The sequence below is a fragment of the Thermobia domestica genome, chromosome 6 (genome assembly GCF_964235325.1).
Source record: "Thermobia domestica chromosome 6, izTheDome1.hap1.1, whole genome shotgun sequence".
NCBI lineage: Eukaryota > Metazoa > Arthropoda > Insecta > Zygentoma > Lepismatidae > Thermobia > Thermobia domestica.
Window position 1 is genome coordinate 275302553 of NC_137459.1, and position 16062 is coordinate 275318614.

The following is a 16062-nucleotide window of genomic DNA, read 5'->3' on the forward strand; positions in this document are numbered from 1 at the left end:
AAAGTTATGTTCAGGAAGTGTTTACGATGGAATTAGTCCCGAAAATAAGCGTATATGTATTATATATTACGTGAACTGTATATTACTAACAATTGTTAGCTGATTTTGCAATAGTGAACGGAATGCTATTATAAACAAGGCTACATATTATGTTGATGCTATCCATCGTACTTTAGCATGGTTACTTTCGTTCTCTTACTGTTAAGCCAAGAAATGAGTTTTTGTTAAGCTTCGCTACCAAACTAAACACTGTATGAAAGTGGGATACAGAAGGCGAACGAACTTCCTTATAGCATCACCAGCTTGAGGCCTGCGGAATCAACCTGAAAAATCAACTACAAACTAAGAGAAAGTAGCACATTCTACACCTTAACTTCGTGACGAGAGGTCAAAGGTAAATTCGAAGCGTATAGTGAGGGAAGGGGCCAAACTAAGATTGGAAAGTGAAACCAGGTACAGCACCATTTGTGGCTACGTCCAGAAGTGTTTGCCTCAGGACATGGTATGTTGTCAGATGCCGATAAAAGAATTTAGGTCACAAACTCCAAAAGATGAAAGGATGAATTGCGATTATGTAATTGTTAACTATTAAGTACTTATATTTACGACTACATTTGTATTCGCAAACGCTTATGATCAATTATAGATTCAATTGATTCTATGCATTTCCCTTTTAAGTATCTCTAAGTTACGTCAGTGAAAGTTACATGATAAAGAAAAATTTAGATTTGAGAGAGAAAGAGAGAGAGAGGGAGAGAGAGAGAGAGAGAGATAAAGAGGAGATAGGTACGAAAAATCTCTTCCTTGTCATCTGCAATCAAAGTACATCATTTCTCTTCTAATGTACAGTGCAAAACTAAATGCATGCTTTATCCTAAGTACAATCGAACAATTGTATAAGGGAAAGAAAACGTTAAATGAAAAGGTTGATAAAAGAAAAACAACGAGTAATAAAGTAGCTCACTGATGCATGAGTGATTAAATTTCAGGCTTCTTTCGGGAGTAGCTTCGTAAGAGCAGTGTTTTTGACTGGCGGCTGGTAACAGGAAATTCGATTAATTTGAGGCTATGCTTCTCATGCTATGTCAGAAACAAATTTCCGGTACTTCTGGAGTAAAGCTTTTAGCATAGAAGGAACCTGGAACTATACATATTCCTTCTCTCCATCTCTTTATCTACATTGTACACACTCTCACACGCACTTATGTGTACACATATCTCGCCGCTCCCACGCCACATCTTCTGTTCGTTAGAATATACATCTCTTTAAGCTATAGCTCGTAAGATTTATTTAAGTACTTTACATCACTTGAAAGTTTATTCTTTTAAAGTATCAATTTTAATAGTTAAATCCAGAAATTATCTGTTCGGTGTGTTAAGTCCTGTATCGCACATTATTAAATTCTACTTTTTAATCAATAAATATTTTCATTTATGACAATGCTTTGCCAGTGAGCAGATGGTACATAAAATGTATACTTATAACAAAGTGCACTAGATGGCATTTGACGTGTGAAATATTTAAGTGTCTTCTTTTCAGTTAACTGTAATACAATTGTACACAAAATCAAAACTAATGCATTAAAATGTGAGTGAATGAAACAAAGAGTAAGTATATATCTAATATATCTATGTATCAAATAATGCAATCGTTTTCAACCTTATTTGACAGACGACACGCTTTACCGAAAGTCCACGACATCGTAACACGCTTACCTGAAATTCTATTAATACCAATATAAATTATAGTAAGATAAGATGAAGTTTCTAGGAAACAGTAACTCTATGTAGTACTGTGCATTGTTGCTACCACTGTACGTGTTGACTAGCATAGCCTGTCTCTAAATTAATTTTAGCTAATTATTAAATGATTCATGAATTTTCAATTCCAAAATTTCGAGACACGCCCTATGCGAATACACGACACACCGGTTTGGGAACCACAGAAATAATGTATTTGTATTTAAGAATGGCAAAGAAAGCATTACGCACCTTTAATAAATTTACGTCTGCAGGATAATTAGGTTCATTCAATTTGCACGTTCCAACTTGCAATCTCAGGCACGAGTGCATGCGATTCGGACCTAAAGTTAAATTGTGGATTTCATGTGACATTGACATAAAACAAGGGATTCTAAACTAGAAACAAATAAACAAAATGTCCCACGTGAACCAGTGTCATATCCCAGATTCTAAATTTTCCACAATTTGCATTACCTACTATAACCCATATCTAAGTCTACTTCTTCATGCAGATTGTGTACCTTAGAAATAAATAGAGGGGAAACTGAAGAAATAAAAAGAAAAGAAATATGAAAATGAAGAGTACAGAATGTGAACATATGCAAATTTATTAATATGCTTTCTGAAACATTAACTTCATATTAACAGTCTTGTTCAATCATTTTACCTACAGTTGTAATTAAACAAATGCAGGCCCTCCTTAGCAAATTGGGATCATACTTTAGACTTAAAATATCAGAATTTCCTACGCACGGTTGCCACAATATCGTTTTCTATAGGAAAGGGAGTGGCTATTTAAAACAAACAAACAAAACTGTAACCTTTTTTAAAACATATCAAGTGTAAGGTTGCCACCATTATCAATGTCTATACTATTCTATAGAATAGTAGGAATGACTTATTCATCATCGGACAGGTCATGCTACTATAGGTGGAAACATGGAATTTCGAAACAATACTTCTTTTTCACGGATGCAAGAGGTAAGAAAGAACTATCTAAAAAAACTTATCCTAAGAGGTTAAACAGGGCAGGAGGTCAAATTTTCTGCACAGGATTGAGTGTCTCACGAACTCGCAAAGCTAGAGAGATGAAACCAATAATATAAAGTTTACATTCAAAGTAACAGAATATGTGTTTGAATAATTTCGAAAATTTCGATCTTTAGGGTGTAAGGACGATCATTTCTACACTCATAACTCCCTTCCTGTATGAACTCCATCTTTTCCTTTCTCTTTTCACAGAATACCCCATGTAAGGAATTGCATAAGTTTGAGGTGTGTAATTCAGCATATATTCTCTAAATTAAAAATAAGGGGTGCGTCTTAAAGTATGTTGAAAAAATTCCTCTCCTAAGAGGGAAAAGAGATGCTAATTCTACTAACACTAAAATTTTCCTTCCTCCAGTCGGAAAATACTGAACATAAAGTTTGCTTATATTAAAGGTATGTACCTGGAAACCGATGAAATTGTAAATGAAGTGGACAAATCTGTTTTGCGATTGAACAATGAATAAAATTAAGATACTGTATATTGACCAACACTCGAAGATATAATTAAAATAGACAATAAACAAAATAAGAACCTGGTCAGTAAAAGTAGATGATGGTAATATTAAAAGAAAACCTAAGGACTTAGAAGATGAGAAAAAAACATAACTTCCATGTAACTCACTTCACAGTAACTAAGCTTCAATTTTTAATTTCAAACAACTTATTTAATATTAAAAACCATAACTACTAAAGTTTACAACTATATATAAAATTCTACCAAACTAACTCAGTGGATGATACTGAGACGTTGATCAGTTAATACTGTATGATATTTATTGTGTAATGTATATTCTTTTAGTTTCCTGTCCTGATAGTTTATTTTGAAACGTTGCCGACTAGAAAAAAAAGAAGGAATTGTAAACTAAAACGAAGATTTACTAGACGTAACGTGTAACACAGAAGCAAGCAAATATTTTATTTAAGCTGAAGCTTTTCAACATCTTACCTTTTACAACTTAATCATTAGCCAATAAGATAAATTCTAACGACTTCAAATAAACTCATGTCACTTTAATGAAAATATATTTCTTTTTAATGAAAATCTTTAAAATAACTTCTTGAAGTTGGAGGCGCTTGATCTCGTTGTACTCAATAATTTCGAACCCAAACAATAGACTCTATTGAGAAACGGGGGGCCGCGCTGGTTCGATCCCAGTCCCGGGTTCGATCCCAGTCCCCGCCAACTGAACCTTGTGGTGGACAAACACCGTGTGCGTGGGTTTCCTCGGGGTTCTCCCGTTTCCTCCCACTTTCTTCATTCCACCATTTCATTCATTACTCATCATCACCGTCTCCTTTAGCCTAACCGGCATAACCGTGGGACGTAAAACTCAAAGATTTCATTTTTTTTCTATTGAGAAACGTAAAAGAAAGCATATCGTTTGAGGCATTGTGTCGGAATATTAGTTTTAGTCTAGTTTCAAAGATGGTTGAAGTGATACTTTTTTGATTTCTCGAGTTTTGTTTCTAATACAGCTAACACGGTTTTTAACTGGGATACTCGATTAGAAAATGAAGTTCTGAAAATTAATGAGCATGTACTGTCTGCTTTTATATTATATAAACAAGTTTTCATCAATATATTACGAAATTCTTATGGTTATCATAATGTGGATTTAATTTTCGTCATCATAATAAATAAATTTGTAGCAAACACATTAAGAAACAATTTCTGATCGAGTAAACGTCGAAATATACATTGCTCATCATACTAAATATGATTCATTAAGAATAAAAACATCCTCTCTACGAAATAATTGGGTTATTGTTATTTCTGTACGTTATTCATACCTGTAATTTTAAGCTTGCTTGGCTCACCTAGCCCATAATTGTATTAAAATGCACTGCTAATATATTTTAAATAAGGTGATCAGTTACAATATAGTTCCAGTTGACTATCCGTTCAGATGTGCGCACTAAACTGTGGTGTTCTTTTGGTAAGGGCACAAATAGTTGGTACGGTGAAGACAACAAGATTGGTGGTCTCGTTCACTTTGATTGTATAATAAGAAATAAGCAAAAAACGAAGCCCTACTTAACACGGCTATTTGTAGGATTCTATTTAAATATGATCACGCAAAGCTATTCTCATTACTTTACAAAATACTTGTCTTGACACGATTTCGTTTACTCTGTGACATTTTCTTTCAGGGAATTGCAAAAAAAAAAAAAAAGGTTTTTATTTTAGTTCAGGAATCAGTTGAATTTACCGTGAGCTCCGTGTACAGTGAGAAACAAGTTGAAATTTGAATTTGTGTGACACAGAAAGGTTTGCTGTTCCAAATACAGTAATACAGCAACACTGTATGGAAAAATTGACCTCGGCAACTAAGAAAAAAGAAGAGAGAGAGAGCAAGAAGTATCTGAAAAGCCAGCCTAGAGATGCTGGAGGAACTCGTCTTCCCTATATATTTTCCAGCGCATTCACCTCACGTGTCAACTATGCTTCGTATGAAATTCGAAGAACGGCATGACAGGAGATTGCGTAGGAGAGGAAGGGCTCTTTCTTGTCTTGTGGTCTTTTATCGTGCTCTGAACAAATACGCGAACTCTGTCGTTTCCGCTTTATTATTAGCCACGTGAAATTTCGCAGTTTTTTCTCGGTTAAAAAGAATAAGAAAAAAAATGACTGCCGCCGTCTGTCTAGCGCTGTCAGATCTGATAGCCTCAAACTTGCCACTTTTTCTGTGTGTTCTTCTCTGCATTCTTCCTCCTAGTAGTTTTCTCAAGAAATCAGAGTTTATTTTTTTTCTGGGATAGCAACACTGTTCCCGTTTGACTTAGGAAGAGGAGCTCTTAAGAATTGAAGATGCGGATTTTCTTTTCTCTTCTTCGGTCACTATTTCCAATTCTAAGGAATCAATTCGCCACGCTGAAGAAATACAGGAAGAAAAGAATAACACACACACACACACACACATATATATATATATATATATATATATGCTGTTTGTTTTTGACTAAGTCATTGTGACATTACAACTGCTGAGCCACACGTTCGCAAGATACGAAGTGAACTATAAAAGACCCCGAAAAGGAACGAGTTATGGAAAAAACAATTTAAAAAAATTTAAAAAAATAAAAACTTGATTACTGCGCAAGTAGCAATATCTTTTCTCATTGTACGGCTAAAAGAAAACATACTTGAAATGCTTCAGAATTACAATGTATCAAGAGAAATATTGCAGTATTATGTCCTAATTTTAATGGTAACTAAATTATTATTTTACTCATAAAAGTAGTGGTTGTTAGTCAACATAATTAATAAAAAAAATCAAGTTTAGTAACTCCCAGATATAAGGTACATACGCTAACGTTGCTGGAGGTTATTACAATGACAGAATTTTATATCTCATCTACTCACAGTATATAAAATACATTGAGCATTATATTTAACATTATACAATTTATATTAAAGTTGAACACATACAATTCTACAATCCAACTAGTGTTTAACGAAATCAAAATATGAAACATATACTCATCACTAGATCGTGTTGAGTTACAGAAAATAATATGCGTAAATGTAAAAGTGTACGTGCATTTTTTTTATGAAATGGAGATAAAACAATTACATTTTAATACAAAAAATTGCAATCAATAATGGAAAACACTTCGAATACTGAATATTGCAAATTTTATATTAACATTTACACCAATCCAACCACTATATTATTTTATTACGTTTCCATACTATTCTTTAGATCCATTTTACTTTCCTAACCCTTGACATCCTAGAGGTTTGTTTCACTAGGTTTCACAAGGGGTTGATAATAATATTTTTTTCCGGTTTAGTTCAAACAATTTTAATGTTACTACTACTAAAACGGAAAGCGACATTAGTTAAAATTGAGGATTTTAACAATGTGAACAAAATCTTGAACGGCTTTCTAAACTAACTTGCCAAAGATACGGAATTATTAGATTTTCTTTACTTACTATCCTTACCCTAGAAAAGTAAAGAAACTTAGAAACAAACGGTGGGCTCGTAGTACATAATATCATTTACGCTAAAGTGAGATACCGAGTTAACGTAATCGTGATCTACCCCAAAGTAAAAATTACAGTCACTGACAAACAAGTGAAAGTATATATACAAACATTCATATATGCCACTTGCAAATACCTTTATGTGAACTGGTGAAACAGTGAAATCATTAAAGAAATTACGCTTTAGAAATACACCGAAGTATCCAATATATCTTGAATATCCACGTTTCTTAATAAACTCTTCTATTCTTATTAACAAGTACAGTAACATGTTCTGATACACACAATTATAGGAAAGGGTTCAAATGTCTATCTTTATTGTATTAGTAATGAATATTCTTTTATTATTTTTATTTGGTTATTTATTTTTAGTACGGATTTAATTACAGAACGCAATATATTAACAGTTTTTGTTTGTTTGTTTGGAATTATAAATATATAATAGTTTTTTGCTCTTCGTACTATTATGCAATGAACGGCAAAAATGATGGTCAACGAGATGGAATTAAAACCTTTGGTTTAAAGAAGTAAAAGTGTCAAACATTAACGAATCCTCTACAATACAACAGTAAATGTTATTTTGCACAAAGCTATATAAAATCCAATTTAAGTAGAGAGTGAACCAATGTTCTTACGAAACATTTTGTAATAATCCTGCAGTGAAATTTAATTCGAGACATACTCAACAATTTTCCCTCTCTCATAATTTGCTATTGCATTTGTGTTACAAACACAATTAAATACGGCGTTGGTAATAAGAGTGTTGTAACAAAAGTGTGGTAACTTTGTTAATCTTACGTAGTTTTTTTTCTTCAAGTCGTCAATACATACAATTTTCTGAAACATTTTTTCGCAAAACGTTATGACAGTAGCCACTTAATTATCTATGTTACAGTCATCTTCTAAATTTATAATATGCTCTAGGTGCACATTACTTCTTAAAAAGTTTAACTTTCTTTCAAATAAAGGACGATTGCATTTAAATCAGTATATGAAGGGTAAGGGAAAAAAGGAAGGAATGTCACAAAACTGCATTTTCGAGAAAACGGTGTTTTAACATTGAAAACCGCGTAAAAGGAATAAGGTTAGTTAAATGTTTGTCCCTTTTTACATGGACATTTCTCCATCTACGTATGCATGGCATATACAGTCAAATAGTACCAAGAGTCACCAACAGATAGGACAAAGCACCCGATAAAGCACATACATGGACATTCCTTGTTTTTTCCCCTTACCCTTCATATGTTAAAATAGCATCAGTCTTGAAAACTAAACTTTCGGAAACAAGAAAAACACTAACGCTATTGTAACAACATGTCAATGCTAATATGCCCAGTGTTTCCATGTACGGAAAAAGAAAAAAAGAAATGAAATGAAAAAAGGTAGTTTCAACATTAAATGATAGTCCTTATCTGTACAGATTCGGAAAAGCAGAACACATTAAAATCGTTATATCGTGACTGATGTTGTAACAGACACTGATTTAACTGCATAAGATGCTTCTAAAACCTGATGAGACTTTTCTACACCATTGTTAAAAATATGTAAAATACTTAAAATTGCGTTGATGTAAAATTGCGCGAACATAATTCTTTATTTTCTTTTGTATAGCACAATACCCGGTAAGCAGTACACATGTCTGTAAGGATGTAATTTCACCATACTAAGGGAATGTAATAATAATAATAATAATAATAATAATAATAATAATAATAATAATAATAATAATAATAATAATAATAATAATAATAATAATAATAATAATAATGTACATTTATAATATTAAATCTGAAGGATGACGGCTCTGAAAAAAAGTAATTTAAACGAAATGATTTTAAAAAAAAAACAAATAAGCAGATCTATGTAAAGATGTAATTTCGTATTCAGTTGATGGAAAAAAGAAAGGCAGGTTAATAACTAACTGTAAAAGTTTTTCACAAAGGCTTGATCCCACTTGAACAATATCACAAAACAACTGAAAATTTCTGAAAATGTCAGCCAAAATAAATCAAAATTACATTTTCTCGCACAAAAAAACAATATACTAAATCATAAATGACGCTTTTAATTCATTATCTAACATATTAACGATTTGAAACACTAATATATGTAAAAAATCGTTACAAAAAACACCTTGTCATCCACATACTTTTGAAAAACATTGAATTCTTGCGGTGTAAATGGACCTGTTATCAATTGATGTATTTTCGTTTCACATAAATTAATAAAGTACAAATGTCATCTTTTGGTCAAATGTTATTCACCAACAAAACTGCAACAGCATTATTTAGAATACTATAAGTAATGAGAGATTTAGGGTACAATTAAATGTTTTATAAGAGCATCCTAAACAACCACTACATCTTAACTATTCCTTATGTATATATGGGGGCGCTCAGAGCACAAAGGAATCATGTTCAATTACTAAAGTTGTAAGGTAAAAAAAATATTTGTACGGTACTGCACAACTAAGTATATGGAAAAGCCAACATTGTTATATATATATATATATATATATATATATATATATATATATATATTCATATAAACTTCAAATGTTGGTAGAACTGGAAAAGCCAACATTGTTATATATATATATATATTCATATAAACTTCAAATGTTGGTAGAACTGTAGAAGTTCTGATATAATGAATACATCAGTGGAAATTTCTTAATCTTTAGAACTGATTTCCTCCTAAATTAAGTAAGTACTTCTCTCATATAATAAAAGAATATCAACTATCGTACTTTATATATGTATATAGATATAAGGATATGTCTACAGTTCTAATTTCAGCGGTAGCTTCTCTCTGAAATTGTCACTTCATTACTGTTGTGTCGTAGGCGGAAAAATGAAATTTGCTGGGAATAAAATTAATCACAATCCACCTTTCATTTCGCGGGTAAAACAGAACCGCAACCGTAATTTGTACGATTCAAGTACCTCTATAAATGCATTACGATTTCTGTCGTCCATTCTTTTCGTACGGACCTACAACTTTATTTACAACTTCCTAACTTCACTTTCTAATAGTATTATAGCTGTCAGAGACATATGTGTTCTCTTAATTGGCAGAATTCGTTTCGATGACACGAGCACGTCCACAATTTTCCAAGTAATTTGATCTCGTGTGCTACCAAGAGGAGGGGAAACGGGAGGAGCAATGCGGGGTGTAGAGGGAAGAAGGGAAAAAGAGAGATGTTGAATGGTGGGGTGGGTGGAAAAAGGCGAGAGATTTGGGATATCTCATCGAGCTTTAGCCGCAAATGCCTCATCAGAGAGAAAGGCCGGTAGGACCCTAGTTTCTCTTCGGCCACTCGACTCGGGCTGGAATGGCTTTGCATTCCCTCGTGTTTCCCTGCTACGTAGCCACAGACTCCTAAATCATGTAATATATATATATATATATATATATATATATATATATATATATATATATATATATATATATATCCGGAAACAAGGGAAGTTTTAAGGGAAACAGCGAACTCCTCACTGGATTTGGAACTTACGGTATAGAAATAAAATTTGAGAAACACACACACAAAAAAAGAGTTATTTTAAGGAAAATACATTATGGTTAATTTTCCTCTCGACCTGAACAGAAATTCTCCATCACGAAGCTTGTTCCTATTGCAGTAGCCACGGGAATGAAAGTCTTTGCTCAGCATATTTTTTTCTGCTTCCTGTATTTTTCTTTCTTTTCTAACCTTTTTTCTCTTCCCTTCCTATCCCTCTCTCTCTTCAACGGGTGGATCGATCTTTCCGCGATTTAAGATCTAACGGCTTCATTCACTCTGTTTCCAAACGACAGTAAAAGAGACACTTTTCGTTCTCTTTTTCTCCCCCTTTCCATCACTCCCTTGTCCCCGTAGTCAAGTAAGAGCTTAATAAACCATTACTACACACTTTTGTGAATTACAACATTATTTTGGCCTGACCGCAACGAAGTTAGTTAAAGTAGAAAAAAAAAAGAGAGATACTACTCTTCGGTGTTACGCTTTAGTTACAAAGTAGGTAACGAATTTGTCTCCGAAGAACAGTATTTCCTCCTAGTTCAACATTTACTAACCACCGGTTCTCGAATGCTGACCCAGTGCTTTTATCTGTCTCCGAAGAAAATTTCCATGACTAATATTGCTATTTTCTAATTGCGAAAGGGCATGTCAATTTGATTACTTAGTTGGTACTATTCTTCAGCATTTTCCTTTATGCTTTTTTTAAAAAAAATCTTTAAGTTATCGTTTCAAGTTTTTTTTTTCTTCGCCGTTTCTTATGGATTCTTACAATACATAATCCAACATGTACTACAGATTATTATTGCTTTTCACTCAAAGCATTCCGTGACAAATGTAACAAGCTTCGTACAATGAATCTACGGATAATCAGACTACAAAAGCCTATTGCACTTTACACATGGGTGCGTTATTTTTGAAGTTACAGGAATTAAAATCTTATGACAGTTGGATCAAACAAGTGCTTATTCCTGATACTATATATATGGTTATGACGGTATTATATATGTACTTAGTAAATTATAATATGTTGTTATTCTTTTTGGAAAGCAACAAAGATTTTAATTTTTGTTCTATTTAAGATCAAATGAAATTGAAGGGGTGGGTTCCAAAAGATCCTGTCAATTTTTGTCAATTTTGAGATATTGGTTCTAAAAAGTTCCATTTCAGCATCTCCGCATATTAAACTGGATTTCATGCCAAAATTCCATAAATCAAATTAATTGTAGGCAAAAAAAAGCGTTGTTTTCCAAAATGTCCTTAGTCAACAGTATTCTCTGAAGTTATTTTCTGATTCATGCCTAAAAACGCTTATATGACTCTTACTATAGATGATAATTTCACCGTTATCTTACGGAAAGTAGGCAATTACAATGTTCTTTTATGTAGATTACTTTTCTTTCACAGAAGTAGAATGATGGAAACACACACACAAAATCGTCTTCTGAAAAAACTTACTTTTTTGACAGACTATTTTGAAATTGAGCTCTTCAAAATTATTTTATGCATGTAAATAATCGCTTCAGAATTTCCTAGGCACGCTTCAAATGAATAGTTTGTTAAAGCAATTAGAAATTCACTAAACTTTGATGTGATTCAGCTTCATCTACCACCTTCCGAGGTGTCACATAAATAATCTTACTAGCATATATTCCTTACAATTTAAACACCGACGTTAAGCACCTTTCGTCAATATATATGTTTGTCTTATTACACTGTATTGAGAATCTTATTTTCAATCTATATTGACACACTATGCAAATATTGTCAAAATGACTTTTGGTTATTCATATTTCACTCTATCTCTCATTTCGCAAAAGAAAGAAAAATAAATAAATAAAATTAAGTCCAGTTATCTTTATCCTGATTGAGAGTTCTGCAGAATTTTCTGTCACACCCCCACAAAAAAATATACTATAAAGATATTTTTAATTAGCCCGGTCATCCCTTTTCGTCCTTTCCGTGCGATGTAATCCTGACGACTGACATATCTCAGAAGTAGAGACCGAGCATTATATACATCAAATTGACCTCAGCAGCTTTGTATAGCATATGTCCAGAAATGGACCTTTTTCTTCTGCGAAGACCACAAAATAATACATCACACAAGATTTGACATAATGCCACACAACTCATAATGAACTTAATGCAAATCAATTTAATTATTTTACACTCGGAAATTTAAAAATATACACAGACGAAGTTATAAGAGATCATCAGCCCGGATATACGAATATCGATCAACCATCAATCAGATATTTACAACTCGTCAAATACTCGAAAAGAAATGGAAATACAACCCAAGGTACTATTATTTATTGATTGCAGAAAGGCTTACGACTAAGTTAGAGGGAAACATTTTACACCTTTCTTAGCGATTTCGGTATATGGAAAGAAGCTAGTTATATTAACAACAGTGTGTTTAAATGAAACCCAAAATAACGTCCGAGTAGGAAAATACTTGTCTACGAGCATTTGTGTCAAGAATGGTCTCAAACAAGGATATACGTTATCGCCATTATTATGTCATTTTGTTCCAGAGTGCGCTATAAAAACTGAAGATAGCAACCAGGGCCTAGAGGCTAATGACACTCATCAGGTTATGGCTTATGCTGATGATTTCAATCTGATAGGGGGTAATACGAGTACGAGGACAATACAAAGAAATGCAGAAGTTTTATTCAGCATCTGCAAGGATTAAGCTTTATGGTAAATGGAGATAACACTAAATATATGGAAATTCACTCTGACTGAGATATAGCAAATTATGGACACGTTCGATAAAGTGGACACTTTCAAATATCTAGGATCAACATTAACAGACGATAAACATATCCGGGAAGAAATTAAATGTCGACTAAAAGCAGGAAATTCATATTGTTATTCAGTCCAAACCTTTTTTTGCGAATGCTGTCGAAGAATTTGAAACTTAATATATATAAAACGACAATTATGTCTGTTGTTGAAACATAGTCACGTTATTTGAGGGAAGAACGTACGCAGACTGAAAATATGTGGAAACACAATTCTGAGGCAAATATTAGTATCCGAGAGCGTCAGGAATTAGAATGATGGAAACTTCATAACGAGGAACTGCATAATTCCTACCAATTACCTAACATTGCTAGAGTTATTAAATCTAGAAGGCTCAGGTCATTTAACAAGAATGGAAGAAAGTAGAAACGCTTTCAAAATTTTAGCTGGAAATCGAATCGAAAAAAAATACCATTAGGAAGACCTAGGTGCAGATGAGAGGACAATATTAAGATGAATCTTGCAGAAATATAAATCCAAAATGGAAACTGGATCTACAGCTGGCTAAGGACAGGAGTCAATCAATGGAGAGCCTTTATGAATGCGGCATTGAACTCTCAATTCCACAGGCCACAGAGTTAGTTATATATTTCAAAATTTTATTTACATTATACAAAATTGCTTTTTGTATTGCATCGAATTACGAGTGAGATAATTGATACATATTCTTGTAAAAAATTCCAAGCTTCATTCGCCTTTCTTTTTCATTTGTTTCTTTTTTTATTTTTGATGTTTTAATATTTCTTGTGGTACCGAATCCCATAGTCAGCTGAGATCTACTGGAAGATTGGTGTTATTCGGCATTTCAGAACTACCTAAGAAACATTTAAAATCACTTAATCATGAATTTTGGTTCTGAAAGCCAATAATAAAGGAGTGATATAGAAGCTAAAAATTATCCAACTCAAAACCATTTCAAAGCTTATGTTATTCAATGGCTTTAAAGTCAGTAACTATTTAGATTTTAATCAGCATTTTAAGGATAGCATAAGGCTTGTTTAGATTGTGCTAATGTTTGTTAAGAAGTCATTTTGTCTGGGAAAAACTAATATGATATTACATTACACTCGAAGGTTAACACTTGTTTGCATTAATACACATTCAAGAATGCAGCTCATGAACATGACTCTTGTCTCATGTAGTTCCACTTCATATTTTTCACCATCTCAATGGTTCAGCCAATTTTCCTCGCTCTCTGATCTCAGGCGAAATTATGGGCATAAGATTAATCTTCCTTTACCCAACCACAGCTCTTTGTTATATGATAGAACTTTGTGTACTTGGTTCTTAAGAGAAGGTGACTTGCAAAAATGGCTCACTTCCGCCAAGGTCCTAGAATCCTTAAGCTCTTGTATAAGAACAACATTCAACCATCTAACAAGCGTTGTTCCACTATACAATATCTAAGTCCAATATTATATATTACTCACGCTCAGGCATTATGGAAAATAAATGAAAGAAATTTCAGTTAATACTCAAAACTGAATCACGTATCAGGTTCATATGAAACAAATAATAACTTACTATCGAGCTGAATCTCTCTGTAAACCTTCATACTTGTTAAGGTTCAGTATGTGAAAATTTTCCCCCTCCCCAATTTTTCGCCCCCTTACTTCGGCTCCCGGAGCCATCGCCCCGCTCATCTCCTACGACACGGCCCTGCACAACGTCAAATATTGTTTAATTTAGTTGTTCCTTCCAAGCCTCCGGATCATATGTTAAGAATATCTAAATGTTTTGCCTAGATGTCTATGCAATCTGCATATGTTAAATGCTTTACAGTTTGGATAACGTTGTAAGCAATTGAATCTTTTAGTTCTACGTCTCACGTTTATGCGTCTGGGCTATATATATATATATATATATATATATATATATATATATATATATATATAGCGATGATGAGAATGAATGAAATGGTGAAATCACCAAAGTAGGAGGAAACAAGAGAACCCCGAGAAAGTCCCCCCCCCCACAGTGTTTGTCTACCACAAACCAGAGTTTGTCGAAATGGAGACCTCATCCACCAGAGGTAAACGCTCCACCACCAAGCCGCCACGACTCCTCGTGATATTGAAGTAGTTAGCGTGACGGACACAGATAGAAATGTTTTCTGAATTATATATATGATGTTTCAATCGATGGAGAAGTTGTCAACACTTGAGTAACTTTAAAGTGACACAGTATTTAGTATTGATGTACGAGAAAGGCATGGGCGGCGATTAGAGGGGACAATAAAATGTATATAGTTTCATTTGGAAATGTAAACAGGGTGTCCACACAATTTGGAGAAAAAATCTCTGACTTTTCCCTGACTCCATGACGAAAGTTCCAGATTTCTCTCACCCCTGGATAACTTAAAAATATAAAAAAAAACAAAGAAATCCAGTCTCCACACTCCCCATAGTTGGCCTTGTTCTCTCCCGTTTATGTTTTTTTTTTTTTTTCAATTTTCTTTCCAAAGGAATGTAAATTTACAAACATGTGCATTAGGCCGATATTGATTAGGCCTACGTATTACAAAATGTAAAGTTACAAATGAAAGTGTGCAGTATACAGAGTACTTAAGATATGAAAAAAATACACATTATATGTTTACACATTATAATACCAATTACACAGCATTATAATATTGCCTATATTAATAAACAGTTCATACATGATTTTACTGATTATTTAAGAAACACACACATACACACACACACACACACACACATATTATGCAACGCATACTTTTGCTGGTGCAGTTGTTAAATGTAACCCATTTAGAATTTTTTTTTATCCTTTCTCGCATAGTTTTCTTCTCATTGATCTGAATATCCTTCTTGTTGTTTCCACAGTTTAATTTTCTTTTCTTCCTCCAGCTCCTTTAGTTGTTATGGAATCTTCCATTTCTCTCTCCTCTTCTCGTCCCCAGCGTTTATTTCTCTTTTCTTTTCCAAATACAC

At 33.2% G+C, this 16062-nt stretch overlaps 1 long non-coding RNA gene across 1 annotated transcript in view; it reads right to left on the reverse strand.

The window, feature by feature from the left end:
- Positions 1–16062, reverse strand: part of LOC145688505 (uncharacterized) — a 70594-nt gene that overhangs the window by 17012 nt on the left and 37520 nt on the right. The gene's annotated exons all lie outside the window — the stretch shown is intronic.